This window comes from Daucus carota, chromosome 1, assembly GCF_001625215.2.
Source record: "Daucus carota subsp. sativus chromosome 1, DH1 v3.0, whole genome shotgun sequence".
NCBI lineage: Eukaryota > Viridiplantae > Streptophyta > Magnoliopsida > Apiales > Apiaceae > Daucus > Daucus carota.
In genome coordinates, this window is record NC_030381.2 from 25,287,206 (window position 1) to 25,303,834 (window position 16,629).

Genomic DNA, 16,629 nt, shown 5'->3' on the forward strand with positions numbered 1-16,629 from the left:
CAAACAGACATTTTTCAACTTAAAATTTGAAACAGATTGACGCCCCGTCTTTTAAGTCGGGACAAACAGGCTCATTACGAGGAACTTTAAAAGTGTATTGAGGTATATTTAACTTATCTTATTTTTTATAAATAAATAAATAAATACATAAATATATGTATATATATATATATATTTAGATTAAATATATTTTTTAACAACATACACACACACACACACACATATATATATATATATATATATATATGGGTTGGTTCAATGAGGAACTAATTTACGTGAGTAACTGAGTAACTCCGTGTGGAGCGTTGGATTTCCGAAGGTGCAGGTTACTTTTTGTATGTGTAGACATAGGAAAACAAAACACATGCACGCGTGAAAGAAGGAATGTAGAATGCAACTGCCAACTGCCACTCAGATTCTTAAACATAACATCTTAATATCTAAATTTAATTATTATCTCAGTCACGTTCTTTTTTGTTTCCTCCTCTAAATCAATTTTTTTTTTATTATCATTAGGTTAGACAGATGTAAAAACAAAAAATTTAAATATGTATCGACTTTTTAAAATCCTTACCTATTTATTTTTGTTTTTATAATTACTAGATTATAAAGAATTTTAATTATGTTTTTGTTTGAAATATTAAATCATAAAACTAACATCATTTTTTTGTTTGTAAAAAGAATGCAACGATAAATTTTATATCTGAATAAAATACCTAATAAATAATGTTTAAAATTTTATATCTGAATATTAAATTTTGATACATACTTAGTTCTGTGATTTATTTTACCTACTACGTAAATTATTTGTGTATATAAATTTTCTTCTCATGTTTTGTAATTTTATTCATATGTAGTTTTTTGTTATATTATATTATCTATTTTAATATTTAAAAAGTTTCATGTGTTCTGTATTTATCAATATACTTGTTCTATAATTTGTTTCATGTGTTCTGTATTTTATATATTTATACATGTTCTGTAATTTGTCTCACATGTTCTGTATTTTATTTATATACCTGTTCTGTAATTTGTTTCATGTGTTCTGTATTTTCTCTATATAATTGTTCTGTAACTTACTTATATTATTTGGATTCTGTATTTTCTATACTTCTGTTATGTATTTATTGTTAATATCATTAGAATATAATATAAAAAAATACAGAACATAGAAATATTTTGAAAAAAATATATAGCATGACCAAAATAATATAATATAATTTAAAGAAGAAGATTATAAATAATATGAAATAAAGAACAATAAAAATAGAACACAAAAAAGATATTTTCATAATATATTAAGCAATAAATATATTTAAAACAAATTATTTTTAAAAATGTAAAAATAAGAGATATCCAAATATTATAGCGAAATAATTATTAAATATACAAATATAAACAAGTCAAAGGAAAAAAATGAAAATGCAAAGTTACAAAATAGAAAACATATGTACAGTTTTTTCAAATTAAAATATATATGATTAACAAAAAAGGTTGTGTTAAAAAGAAATTATATATAACTTAATTTTTATGTTTTGTATTATTGATGTATCGATTTTGTGTTTTTTAATGTTGATTTTTATATTTTCCCACAAGTTCTGTAATTTATTTATTGTGTAATTTAGGTTTTTTATTGTATTCTTTTTTAGCATATTTTTATATTTTTTTATAACACTTTTTGCAGTTATGAGACACAGGAGTAATTAGGTTAGACGTGGGTAACAAGTAACTGTCGCACAGAACAGATCCTCTGCTTTGGGTACCAACATAACTCATCTGCATCTAATATCTAATGGTTAAGATGAGAAGTTACTTAGTTATTAGTTACACTGGTTACTCACTGAGAAGCCCCCTATATATATATATATAGGGGGCTTCTCAGTGGGCAACTAGTAATTTGAGTAACCTAGGAACTCTCTAAGAGTTTTATATGAGAAAAGATGCTAAGTGAGACTACGGCATAAAAATAGGGACACTACCGGTTAAAACACACCCACGTAAACCTAAACACTTGCACACGTAAATAAATAGTGAGAAATATGATCTGGTTATAAAATATAATGTAGAAAAATACATAACATATAAAAATATTTGAGATTTTAATTTTATCGGGTACTGTATTTTTTTTGATATGTATATAATTTTTGTGTTTTTGGGTGTTGATATTTGTTTTAGTATAATATTAAATGTTTTTTTATTGTTTTGCTAAATACTTATAATACTTTGATATATGTTTCTTTTAATGTTTTTTCTGTTTAATATTTTCTAATTTATACATGACACCTACTTATTTGTGTATACAATTATTTTTTATTTTTTATTTTACATTCTGTTAGAAATTTTATTTTAAAAATAACTAAAAAAATGTGCAAAATTAATGTTATAGAAAATAAATATATTATAATAATACATGGAAGAATCCTATAATCCATGAGAATACAAGTAAATTATGATAAAAATATATAATAAATAAATAAAATTTACATTAGTACTCTGTATATATTAAATATTTTTTGTTCTGTATTTTATATATTAGCATACATTCATAGTATATTAAATTTTACATATTTTTAATATACTAGACTCTAAAAATTTAATAACAATATAAAAATATTTTAATAATCATATACTAGATAAAAAAAGTACAGAACACGGAACATAGAACATACAGGACATATTATAATTTTGTTTGTGTACTGTATTTTTTATAAATACAAATAACTTATGAAAAAGTTATAATAAAATAAAAAAAAGGGAGTATAGAACTCATCATTTTAGTGATTATATATTTAATCTTAGTTATACATGTTCTCTATAAATTATTGTATTTCTTTTGCTAAAAATAGTCATGTATGTTCTGTACTGGCGCTAGAGCAGTTGTGTTACAGATACCAACAGTTGTGTTACAGACACGTGCACGGCTCAGATCACAGTTCCTAAGTTACTCAATAATATTAGTTCCTCAATGAACCACACCCTATATATATATATATATATATATATATATATATATATATATATATATATATATATATATTTGAGTATATTTTTAAAGTATATATTTATTTTTACAAAAGTTAGAAACGATAAGCGCTTCTAAATATTTAATTCTGAACAAAATTGTAAATAGATATTCTCTTTTGGAAAGATAAACTTTTTCTAAGAAACAAACAAAGCCAACATGGGTAATTCAGATCATAAAAATAAGTTGCATGCATAGATCTTGATAAAATCGACATATTTTGTTTTGTCCCCATACGGATTCATTGTTTTGTCCATTTCGTAGTGTCTGTGGCGTTGATATATTTTTTGTTTTCTGCCTATAATTTATGACATTTTGCATCTGTAGTATATAGGTTCATGTATATAATTTATAGGATCCCCTTCAGTAGTCCTTCACCATGTCTCTCAGTAACCCCGTCAATATAATATTACGAAATTTTGTCCCATTCACTCTTTATCACTGGCAAATAAAAATAAATAACATCAAAATTTCCCAACAGTCGTCAAATATAGCAGGTTTTAAAAGTCTAACGGCACTTAAATTAAATTATTTATTAATATCGACCATAAGAGCGTCAGGTCTGTTTTAAAGTTCTAACGCCAAACAAAAAATAAACTATTTATTAATATCGTCCATAAGAGCTGAGCCTGTTTAGCTTAATTGAGTGTTTGGTAATATAAATTTATATATTAAAAATTTAAATTATTAAAATATAAAAATCTCAATTAATAAAAAAAATTATTACATATTAAAAATTAAAAACTTTATAATAAAATGTAAGCCACCAAAAACAACTATAAAAAAACTGATATTTCCAACTTATAGTTTCTAATTTCAAAATCCAGAAAAAGGAGTTCTTTTGTCAAACAACAATCTAAAAGCAAAACCGGTTTTGGACAAAGAAGCAAAGCTCCTCAATGCCAAATAGTCCCGTAATATCATTTTTATAGGTCAGTTTCTTGTAATTCGGCCCGGGATTATATAAAGAATGCAGTAAAACAAAATAATTGAAGTTAGCAACGAGAACAAGGAAGAAGAAACAAGAAGAAAGTGAATAAGACCGGGCATCTCATGAGTAGATTAATTTTGAGTAGTCGAGATAAAAAGAGTAAACTGCGGAGTACTTGTATAATAGGAGCTAGGCGGCTAATAGTTTGTATCTTAGGCCATCTCCAGCAGTTGTGATCCAAAAATCTAAATTTGAATTATCAACTGATCTAAATTCTGATCCAAATTTATGATCAACTCCAGCAGCGTGATCCAAATTCTGATCCAAATTACTTTTTGTATATTATATTACATAAATTTTATATTAAACTATATAATCTTAAATTTAATTATTAATCGTTATTAACTACTTATATATATTATATTTAATTAATTTAATTATTATTTTAACATCGATCAAAGTATCTCAAAATTAAGGAAATGAAGATGAAACTCAAGGATCTCAAAATGATATGAATAGCTACGAACAATATTTCGATTATCTCGGTGAAACAAAAATAATCTGTTCGACTAAATCAAAATTTGTATTTATCGTAATGTTTTCTGGTCATTTCCCGGAATTGTAGTTATATTTTATGCATTTAATGTACTTTTTTTTATTCAATTTCAATGAAATTTGTTTTTCTATTATTTTAAGTTTTTACAAAAACATTGATTTTATTAATGATTAATTATAAACTATTATTAATTAAATATTAATAATCACAAATTAATTTTAAGTCTGATATAAAAAAGATAAAGAAATAACAAAATCATTATTTTATAATAAAGTAGGTGATCCAAATTTGGATCAGTGAACAGTGGTGATCCAAATTTGGATCAGTACTATTCACTGATCCAAATTTGGATCACTTTTTGGATCACTGCTGGAGAAGAATTTGGGGTAATCTGCCCCAAATTTGGATCTTTGGATCACTGCTGGGTTTGCCCTAACTTGCAAAAATTACAAAGCAGAGCTGATGATTAGTACAAATCCAATGCAAGATGCAAAATAGCTATAACTATTGTTATAATTTAGCATTAAAAAATGTATTTTATTGCTAAAATAGAACTTCAACTCTAATTCTAGATGTATTTTGCATCCAAATAATTCCAAATTTAAGTAATTTTAGTCCTCTCTCCTAATCTTTATTTAAAGTTCATCACTAAACATATCAATTATAGTTAGTTGATAATGTGGCATGAATGCATAAATGCATCATTGGTTTCAAATTTAGAACCAAAGATGCATATATACATATTTGCATCCAAATATAGAACCCATTGAAGTTGAGATTTTAGCATTTGATTTCAAATTATTGAAATGACATCACTTATAACATTGCATTGGACTTGCTCTTACAGTTATGTATTTGCATTTTCTTGTTTCTTAGTATTTGTGCTGCCACCCCTCTTTGAAATATATTGAAAATTAATTTTCTCATAAATAATATTATTGAATGGTGAAATTTTTGATTTTCAAACGTTTTATGAGTTGGGAGAGGTCCATTATATAAAGTGATCGGACTTTACTTGAGGAAAAAGTTTTGGAATTGTTACTTGACTAAACTAAAAGTATTTAGTAGACAATTATGATTAATTATTACGCTAAAAAAGTAGAAAATTGGACCCGGCTCATTCTGTGACCCACAATTTAATTATAAAAAAACACTTCACAAGTATATGGGGTCACTTAGAGTTGAAACACTCCCATCAATCCCTACTTTTAACTACTTAAATGGACCAATAAACACTTTTGGTTTGTCAAGATACATGTACATTACGCACACAAGTCATAACTAAGACAGTAAGAATGCACTCATGTTATGTGTATGTGATATGCTTGTTCAGACGAAGCATATATGAGTATCTATATTTGGTTATATGACACTTATTAATCTGAATTTAATAATTTATTGTATTATATAGTTTCATCCCTTTTTATTAAGAATTATTAATATCATTATTCATCTATATTTTTATGATCTTATTTGTCTTATTTTATCTTCAAATTTTATCATTTATTTCTTAGAAAAATATGAAGAAGTGTATTTTTTTTTCTAAGTTCACCCAAATATATTCCAGGTAATCACTTTTTATATTTTTTTCATAAATACTTTCTTTTTAAATTATTGTTTATCTCTGTGTGTTAGGTGAACTTGAAAAAAATATATTTTTTCATGTTTTCTTATAATAAATGACTTAATTTTAGAAAATAAGGTAAAAAGACATGATCATGCAAGAATACAAACAGATAACAAGCTAGTTGGGTTATAAAATGCAAGGGATTATAAAATTTACATTGCAAACTGTCACAACAAATTTAAGTACTCATATCTGCTCGGACAAAGTTTAGGATTCTAAACTGTAATTAAGTCTATATTTATTCATCAAATATCATATTCAGTTATGAGAAATTTTGAGAAATTTAAGCTAAAAAGTTGCATTTATGCCTTAAACAAAAATTACAAAGAATTGGTGAAACAAGCTCAAACGATTTAAATGCACATTTGATTCCTAACTCAAAATTATTTATATTTTAAAAGTAGTAAAATATTTTGAGAATATAATTATAATGTTTGGTCATATATTAAAATTATTTATGAAAAACAGATTTATTTGGCTTCATAATTTTTTTATATCCTCAAAATGATGAGAGGTGCTTATATTCGATTCTTGGTTGTTGGATGGTTCAAAGACGAATATAAACAGTTTTTTAAAGATAAATGTATTGTTTGTTTATGTTTCTTAGAATATATAAATGAAAAAATTGTTAAACATATATAATATTATTATATTAATATAAAATTATAGGATAGTTGTATTATTATATTAGTTTCTTTGGTATAATAGATTCTCTTAATATTGTTTATATGTTGGATATAGAACCTTACTCTTATTTTATTTAGGTATAAGTTCACGATAATAAAATTTCTAGTTTTGTATTGTTTGCGATCAAAAATATAAAAGAAGATTAACTGTCATGCTTCCTAACGTGGGTGTTTTCCAAAAAAAAAAAAAGAATGCATCCAACTCGTTAGGCTCGAGGATGATTATTCGGAACCGGTCCAAACCAGCCAATCCAAATCATCCAAATCGAATATTTAGATCTCTTAACGGTTTGGTTTGGTTTTGATTTTGGTAATCAATATTTTTATATATTTAGTTTAGGTATTTAAGTGTTCAAGTTTTAATCAATACTAGGGTAAAAGCCCGTGCAAGGCACGGGCTCTACTATATAGGCTCTGTATTATAGCTAATATAATTCAAATTACAAGCAAATTTAAAAAGTACAAGCAAAATACAATTTTAACCGAGAATGACTATTGACTAATTTGTCTGTATTTCCAAACCCAGCAAGCCAGCCACATCTCCAAGAAAAACTGCATTAAATACCAGCCAAAACACCTACTTCTCTTCTCCTGCAACACCAGACTTGTTCATCTGCTGAACAAAAAGGCCACATCTGCCAATAAACATCAATACTGTGTTAACATTAATCTCCCACGCCCACCCAATACCATAAACCGCTGAAGAAAAATCTCATCTCATATTTGATATTTAAACCAGCAAAAAACAACAAAAGAATGCAACTTCCGGAAGCACATGTAAACACCTTTGGATTGGAGGCAACTCTTAGGATATATTCCATTCTTAGAAATGGAAATCCTCTAATGTTATTTCTTATACTATAATATTCAACGCCATGATTTTTAAACAAGTAGCTTCTTCATTGAAAGAAATCATCTGGCTAGGTATTCTTTTTTGAGTCTAAAACAATTTCAAATTCCGGTCTTGCTAGATAAAATAGTCCATGCTATCCAAAACCAACTTACTAATCACATGCACTGACAATTTTAATTTCCCGACTGCAGAATTGCATTATGGGAAAGAAAGTATGTGCTTTGGCCTTTATTCAGTTGTAAAATTGCTGCTCAAGCTTTAATTTCTTAATCCAATTACATATAAGGGTAAGTCTGCAACATAGTAATGTGTTGATATGAAACTTTATGGACTTTCCGGGGCCTTTTCAGTTTATTTGGATTTGGTGTTATTCATACTAATGATATTTTAGTTAAATTAATCTTTATCGTGTTACATTTGCAGATTGATAGCTTTGAGGTGTTCCCCCCGCCCCCTAACGTCTTGAGATTTTAGGATAACTGACGACTTGTGAACATATTAGGACTTCCTAACAACAAGAGCATTGACCCTTATAAAAACAGTACTTGTGCTTATCAGATTAGATTCAAAGCTAAGCTATATACTTACAAAGGCTGCTCCAACTTTGAATGATCTTAGTTCTTCAGGCTTCGCAATAACTATTCCCGGAGCTGCTGCATTATTCACCTGTAAAAGATTTTTCCATATAAGAGAAAATTTCAAAACCAATCCTATAATCTATCATATAAAGTTTTCGACTAAGCTCCAGTCTACAGAAATTAAAAGTTACCAGAATGTCAAGTTATCACAAAATTGGTTTGGACAAACTTTGCAACTGCTGAAATACTTGCTTCATCTGATATATCTAGTTGATGAAAAACCACATCAGAAAGACCAGAAAGTTTAAGTTTTTCGACACATAAAATGTAAAAGTTGTACAACTTGAAATTTTTTCAACTCGTGTTCATTGTTGTACGGGAGTCAACATGAAAGAAGCATACAAAATGACCCAAAATTTGATTCTGAAAATTTTCATACCTAGACTGAATGCAACATTTTATAGGTAAAAACAACTAAAAATTAGATACGGGTTGCTCGAATCTCGATACATACCAATCCTTGTAATTCCATTCTTGTAATTATTTCGTTGCTAAAAATATGAAGACACTTCAAAAATGCCTCGTAATCATCAGGATTCTGTAACCTCTCTTTCACTTTATGACAAAATGCAACCTCTTGTTTGTTGATGCCTGGCATAAGAGCAAATCAGATATTGCAGTAAGACATGTGTTTTTTTCATGAAATAAAAGCAATATGATAAACATGGTTGAGATTTTAAGTTTAAGCTCGCATAAATCTATATTGAACATATGTTATCTTTAATAATAACTTTATGCTGGCTTGTAATATTATTAAGCAAAGCATGTAACTTAGTTAATTTTTTGATGTAAGTAGTGATGAATAACTTCTGCAAAATTTCAAAACGTATATTATCAACTGACAATCAAGGTGCTGGGAAGATGTCCAAGTTTGACTTTAAAAACAAAACCTTATAATGGAGCAATTATCACAATATTTATATATATATATATATGAGCCAACAATCTTATATAGGCATATAAATATAAATATAAATATAAATATATATATATATGTGTGTGTGTGTATATGTATATATATATAATTATTAAATATTTTGTGTTAGAAAGGACTCTTTAGATTCCTTCCCACTCTGCTGGGACCTTCGTTTTGTGTCCCTGTAATGTCAGCATAGCAGAGGTCCGCTCCTCATACAGATGCATGCATATGCTGCCTGCCAAGTGTAGCCTTGTGTTCTGATGCCACTGCTGAAGCATCGGGCAAAAATCTTATGAACCCATCAAGCAAGTCAGGATGATCACAGAAAAGTGTAGCAACCTGCAGGAATGTATATGTACAACTATAACCAGACATTGTCTCATAGGGAGGGCATGGTTAAAATAAAGAGGGAAACATATATCAACACGCAATATACACATGTGCTCACCTCATAGTAGACCTCATCAATGCCCTTGTGCTCTTTTCGATACATATTCAATATATCCAAAAAAAGATTTGTACACGCGATCACCATCTTGAAAACGCGTCTGCTTTTAAAAATGGGAGCTAAACATTAAATTGGATGTCAAAACTAACATGAGCAATAGCATTAAACAATGCACCATCAGTCTTACCATTATCTTGGTTACAAAGTTTATTGCCTCCTCAAACTCAACCGATCTCTTGGGTGGAGCATCTTCCTCCTTGATGATAGTAATTTCATAGCCTCTAGTCAAGAATGTATTGAATCCAAATATTAAATTAGTATGCCCTTTAAATAAGACTTTCACCCTTGCAATGACACCGGCGGTGTCAATTCTGTAAAAAAAAAAAGTCAATGCATGAGGAAATGTGCTTGTAAAAAGCTCATCTAATAAACTATAACCCTAAATTTCATCACGTCAAGAACATTGTCATATTTCTCCCTATTATATGGAAACATGCCCTTAACTTCCTTTAAATACACTAAAGCATCGTTGGTGGTGAGTTTTTGTCCTGCACCAACACCGACTTTCTCTGTTGCAACAGTAGCTGCACCTCCACCGACAATACCACCACCACCATTGCCACCTCCAGCTTCATAGGTGAGTCTTCTGTGTTTTTGTGTTCGTTGAGTTATTTTTCTATTTTTCTATTTGGTTTTTATGTTGAAGCACAACTGTTCTTGCAGGTATGAAGCGAGTAAGAGATGATTTTTCTAACTCGCCGATTAAGAAGTCCTTTGCTTCTTCTCTGCAGAATCGTATGTTTCTTCACTTTGATTATGATGGTTTTGTGTTCTTTTTGCTTGTGAATTCTCTGCGAAATATGGGTTGTGAATAATTTTAATTAGTTTGTGCTTAGTTTTTACCTTTAGGGATTCTATCGGTTTAGCTTAAGAATGGGTTGTTGGAGAAGCAAGGGTTGTTAATTGAGGGTTAAGTGTAACTAAGGGTTGTTGGTTGTGTACTGATTTGGGGAATTTGTTGATGCCCTTTTCGGGAAAATGGGTTACTTGACTTGTGTGGGTGAAGTTAGGAATATTTTCGTGTATAAAGATGTGATCTTTGTGACTAATTGGTTGGGTGTGTGGGAAATACTATGATGGCTTTATCGGGATATAATTAGTTGATTAATGGCCATATAAAGAGTCATCTGCCATCTAAGTCGAGGTTAAGCATGTGATGTATAGAGTAACATGTTTTAGTCGGGGGCATTTTAGCAATTGTATGTAAACTGAGGCTATATATGTAATTTCACAGGGAATTTTTTTGCTCTTTTTGCCCCTGGTCCCCTTTTAATATATAGAAGTAGATTATAAATATTTTTTACTTTTAGAATTGTTCTTCCCCTTTTTCTCCATCTTTATTATTTTATTTACTCTTCATTAATAATCAAACTTTCTTCTTTTTCTCTTTTAAATAAAATATTTTGTTTGGTTTTTAAAATAAAATGAATTATTTGTTTTATAACAATGTATAAAGGTAGCACCTAAAATTATTTATATCGAAGCGTTATACAAATTTCACTTTTATATTTTATTAAGTATATTGTTAAGTGACAAAAAAGGGAGCACCCAGAATTATTATAAATTAAATAAAGTGTACACTGTTTTAAATATTTTGGTATTAAACTGAAACCAAACCGAACTAATCCGTTAAGAATCGGTGCGGTTTGGATTGGCTTTTATAACATTTCGGGTTTGGATACGGCTTGTAAATTTTTAAAACCGAAAAATTCGATTTGGTTCGGATTGGACCTCCAAAATCCTCCAAACCTAATCGTGCTCACCCCTACAGCTCATGCACTCGATTCATGACGGTTCCGTTGCGGATAAAAACAAGGTTTTCAAAATTATATGTGAAGGTTGTAATTTTCTATGAAAGGTAAAAAGGGACGTTATTGTTCGAAAATAGTGAATATCACAGCAACTAGGGCTGAGAATTCGGCTGGTTCGGTTCAAAACCGAACCGAACCGAAAATCGAAATACGATTTTTTTTAATAAACCGAACCGAACCGAACCGAATTCTCTTTTGAACCGAACCGAAACCGGACCGAAATAATTCGGTTAATTCGGTTTCGGTTATGAAAAACATAAATTTTTTTATGTTATTTTCTTATAAGTGTTTTTTTTAACGTAGGATCCCGCAGCCGTTACCCTTCGAGTGCGCACTGGATAAACCCACGAGCTCACGCAATAGCCTGCAAACTAGGTGAACCATGTAAACCGTGGTCTAGGGTGGAGAGGCATAAGCATCATCATGATCTCGCATATAGCTGCACTTCTTAGTAGAGAGATCAGGAATGAGAAATCGGAGAAACGTGATGTGAGATGTGGATATGCAGCTAAATCTATGAAGGGAGGATTTTTTTTTTATATAAAGACAGATTGTCAGTGAGTTTCTGGAAACCCTTCATCAATTTTCTCTGTGTTTGCGGTAGGCAGCCTCTCTGCTATCTATTGTCTCTCGCATTTTGGTGCTCTTATTGTTATTGCACTGTTTTTTCTGATTCTTTCACCCATAAATTTCACATCACTCATATTCTCATTGTTCTATTAAGTATTACTGTTATTTCTCTATTATATATATACTCCCTCCATCCCAACCAATTCTTTACATTGGGTTTGGACACGGAGGTTAAGAAATATGTATAACGTAGTGGACAAGGGGAAGAAAAGTAGGTGAAGTAGTGGGACCTATTGATTTTTTAAATATATAAAAGAGAGATAGTGGAGTAAAAGTAGTGTGAAAAGGGAGGAAAAGTGAAAAAGTGGTGGGACCCATTAACTATTTTAGGAAAGTTTTGTTATGTAAAGAAATGAGCGGGACGTCCAAAAAAGGGAACTGTAAAGAATCTGGTGGGATAGAGGGAGTATATAATATAAAATAATACATATATATTTCGGTTATAATCGTATTTATAATTTTAATAACCGAGCCGAACCGAATTGTAATTGGGTTAATAACCAAAAACTGAATTAACCGAAATTTTCAGAAAAATTAACACTGGACCTAACTAGAATTGCACGGTTCGGTTCGATTTTTCGATTTAGGTTCAGTTTTGCTCAGCCCTAACAGCAACAATGTACAGAGTAGTTATATGATATAAACAAGAATAGTTTAACGAAATCAATTCAACAAAGCCAACACAAAGGTTATATACAAGTAATCAGATATCGTATTGAGAGAGATATAGAAGAAGGGCGCACCCATCACTGTCGCTTCACATAATAATATACTCCCTCTGTTTTTTTATATGACGGTTAACTTTTTGCACACATTTCAATGTGCCGTATTATATAACTAATATTTATATTTCTAGATTTTACCCAAACTCTAGAGGTATAGTTTAAGCATCTTTATAAATATATTCAGCACAATGATAATTAGTGTTCTACCCCCGATCTTGAACCCCAGTTACAAATATGTTGAATGCACGATTTATTTATGCGTTATTTTTAAAAATTGTGATGTTTTTTCAAGAAATTTCAACATAGATACTTTCTATAACTAAGGATTAACACAGTGGGAAAATTAAAAAAATTCAAAAAAAAAGTTTGTAAGTTTGTAACTTAAAAAGATTTTTTTTGATCCTATCCGTATATATATATGGCAATTAAACAAGATTCGCTTTGACTTTCTACACGTAATTTGAGGTGTAAAAAAGGTAATTCTACATATAATTTCAAAATTTCTTTTCTTGAATGAAAATTTAATAACTATATTTTTATTCAGAAAATGAAAATTTGAAAAAATAATGTATAGAAATATATATTTTTACGTCTTAAATTAAAGTTAAAGCAACTCTTAATTTGGAATTGAAACAGAAGGAGTATTGATGATTTCAAGGAGTATTATATAGTGGTATTAGCTAGTTGTCTTAAGTCTTGTTTGCAATAAGTCATCATCTCATCGTATCACCAAAAATATAAAAAAACAATCTAAAATTTTAAAAATTTATTGTCTTTTTATTATTTAAAATTTTCTAAAAATTAATTTCAATAAAACTGTATTGAAATGTTTCCCTTTTTATGGGCCGACCAACGAGCCAAGACTATCATGAGGCTCTAGGAGAAGAGTCTCAGTTATGATCATACTTTTTATTATTTAAATCAATCATTTGAATCAAGTGTTTCATGAGATGCACCCTTTTGGCTTTAGAGGTGATTCTATTATAAATTTACAAATATTATTTTGTTTCATTCTGAAATTATCCAATTTTTGCATGTAAATATGTTTCCAAATCTGCGTTTTCCTAAGTTACATCGTAACTGATAATGGACTACTTGTTGCTAACAATTGTAAACTTTTCTTTATGTTGTCCTCGTGTAGACGATCAGAGCTGAGGAGGCGTCAAGGATGAGTATCAATGGACCATGGATCACAAAATCGTATCTTGAAATAATCCTTAAAAGAAAAGGTTATGATATGGACATACTTGATGGCCCTTCTAAATTAATGCTAATACATGTTAATATGTTTGAGTGGGCATGAACTGGAAAATTATGAAATCAGTAAAAAACTGAATGACTCGATGACTACTACAAAACCCAAGTAAAAAGACCATAGAAGAAAATTTTGTGAAGAATTAAAGTCTTTATTGAGATTTATCAAGTAACACTAAAACGTAACACAATTAAATCGATTAATCACATAATTGCAGTAACTTACAAAAATTATCTTTATGAAAATTCAACAAATTGGAATAAAATATAAAATTATATCCTCCTCTTTTAGAAAATTAATAACAAATTAATAAATAATTATCGAATTTCCTGTAAATATAGGGTTTTTTTTGAAAGACTTGTAAATATAGGTTATGTATGGTTTGAAAATCTCATGTTATTCAACAATACTATTGAAATTTTTATGTAAATGAAGGTAACACATTTTCAATACATACATACATATTACCGATGCATAAAAATATTCACATATATAATTATTAAGGTTATAGAAAAAGATTAAATAAATAAAATATAAGAAAATATAGATTTTGATAAAAACTTTTTGTTGCAGAAGTAAAATCAAATATACCAATTTGATTTTTCAAAACATGGATAATCTTCATTTACATAACAGTATCAACAGGCTCCCATATGGTTAATCTGATTTTGATACATTTTTTAAAAAAATTTTATGATAAAAACAACCAGGAGGGATGTCACAGATAACATGTCGACTGTTAAAGGAAATTAGGATCCTAGACAAGCTCCCATATGGTTCTAAAGAGTGTCGAGTCCACTGTTAAAGGAAATTAGAATCCTAGAACGGCTCTCATATGATGCTAAAAAGCGTCGAGTTGACATTAAAGTAATATATATATATATATATATATATATATATATATAAAAACGTAACTAAAATATATATACAAATAAAAAAATAATTAATTTAATAGAGAATATTTACCGGTCCATCAGTTACGATTTTATATAACGGACACATTTTTTTCTGTATATATAATATACAAAAATTCTAATTAATATTCATATTGATATAATAATAAATTTATAATTATTAAATTATATTTAATAATAAAATTCCTACCCAGGTCGTTTCGCGTACACGAGACTCCGAGATATTCGCCCTTCGACCAGAGTCGAGTCGTGTCATAACATGACGTGACGTGCCAAAGCGAGGCTTCGAACCGCGCGCGCGAGGCACATGATAGTATCGTGCTCACCCACATGGTGTACAAATCAACACCATGCACTCTTGCACACCTTAATAGTTGTGCACTACACTTGCATGTGAGGTAATATAAAGCTACCAATTTTCTATTATCAAATTCAAGTGGGATTCAAGTTGCTACAATTCAACAAACCACATAACCCACTTCAAACCAGCCTTTTCAACCCAATTTATATATTGATTACATTAAGAAAATATTTTAGATCCAATTATGAAAGTTTAAGTCATCACAACAAAGAACAACTTCCAACTATTAGTTTCCGGAAATTACATGAAGAACATATTAATAATATGTCTCAAACTTTTTATTTCCGAACAATTATACCTATGAGAACTTTTCTAAGAAGAAGAAACATCACACGACATGCTGGATATCCCCAAGAGGTGGCCTATTGATTATGGCTATGGGGGTTTGATCCCATTGAGCAACATACATTTCTTGGGGACCACTTTGACAGTGCATAAGCACTTGATTTACTTGGAGTTGTCTGGTAGGGTGATTGTCACAATATTGTGGAGCATATGACTGACAAAAAATGAGTTAGTATTAACAGAGCTAATTGATGATAAAAGCTGTTAACGTCTTAATAATGACACAAATAGCAAATTTGGGGAAGGTTTCAAATGTTTTGTGTTTTGGGAAAGACCCTTTTTGGAAAGCCAACCTGAAAGGAGCACTCAGGGTATAGTATATTCAATTATTTAAATGAAGGCTCTCAAAACTAGGATTTGAATAGCCGTCTCCCATCCTTTGTCTTTTTCCCTTTTCAAGATAGTAGAGAGGCTTCCCCTGGTTTTTATCCGGTGGAAAACCCTAAACCATTTGTTTTCTTTCATTGTCGTTAATTTTCTTTCAATAAAACCCATTTTTTTGGGTGTTCGTGTGTATCTCTTTCTGGAGTGGTTGTTTTGTCTCTCATTTAGGAGTGATTTGTTATGTTTTTTAGTTATGTGTGTATTTATTCGATGTTAAATCTATTAAGAATGATTCTACCGATATTTGGAGATCTGGAAACCCCCCCCCCCCCCCCGGTCAAATCTGAGCCGATGGTAATCATGACAATGGCTTATCTTTCGCAATCAAAGATTGTTAATCCGTTAGAGATTTACACTTTCGATAATGTCTATAGATGGTATTTGGGATGTACATAGCTGAGATGTCGCTCCTCCAATCTCAGTTTATGCGATTAAAGTTTTTAAACACTTCTCTAATAATGATT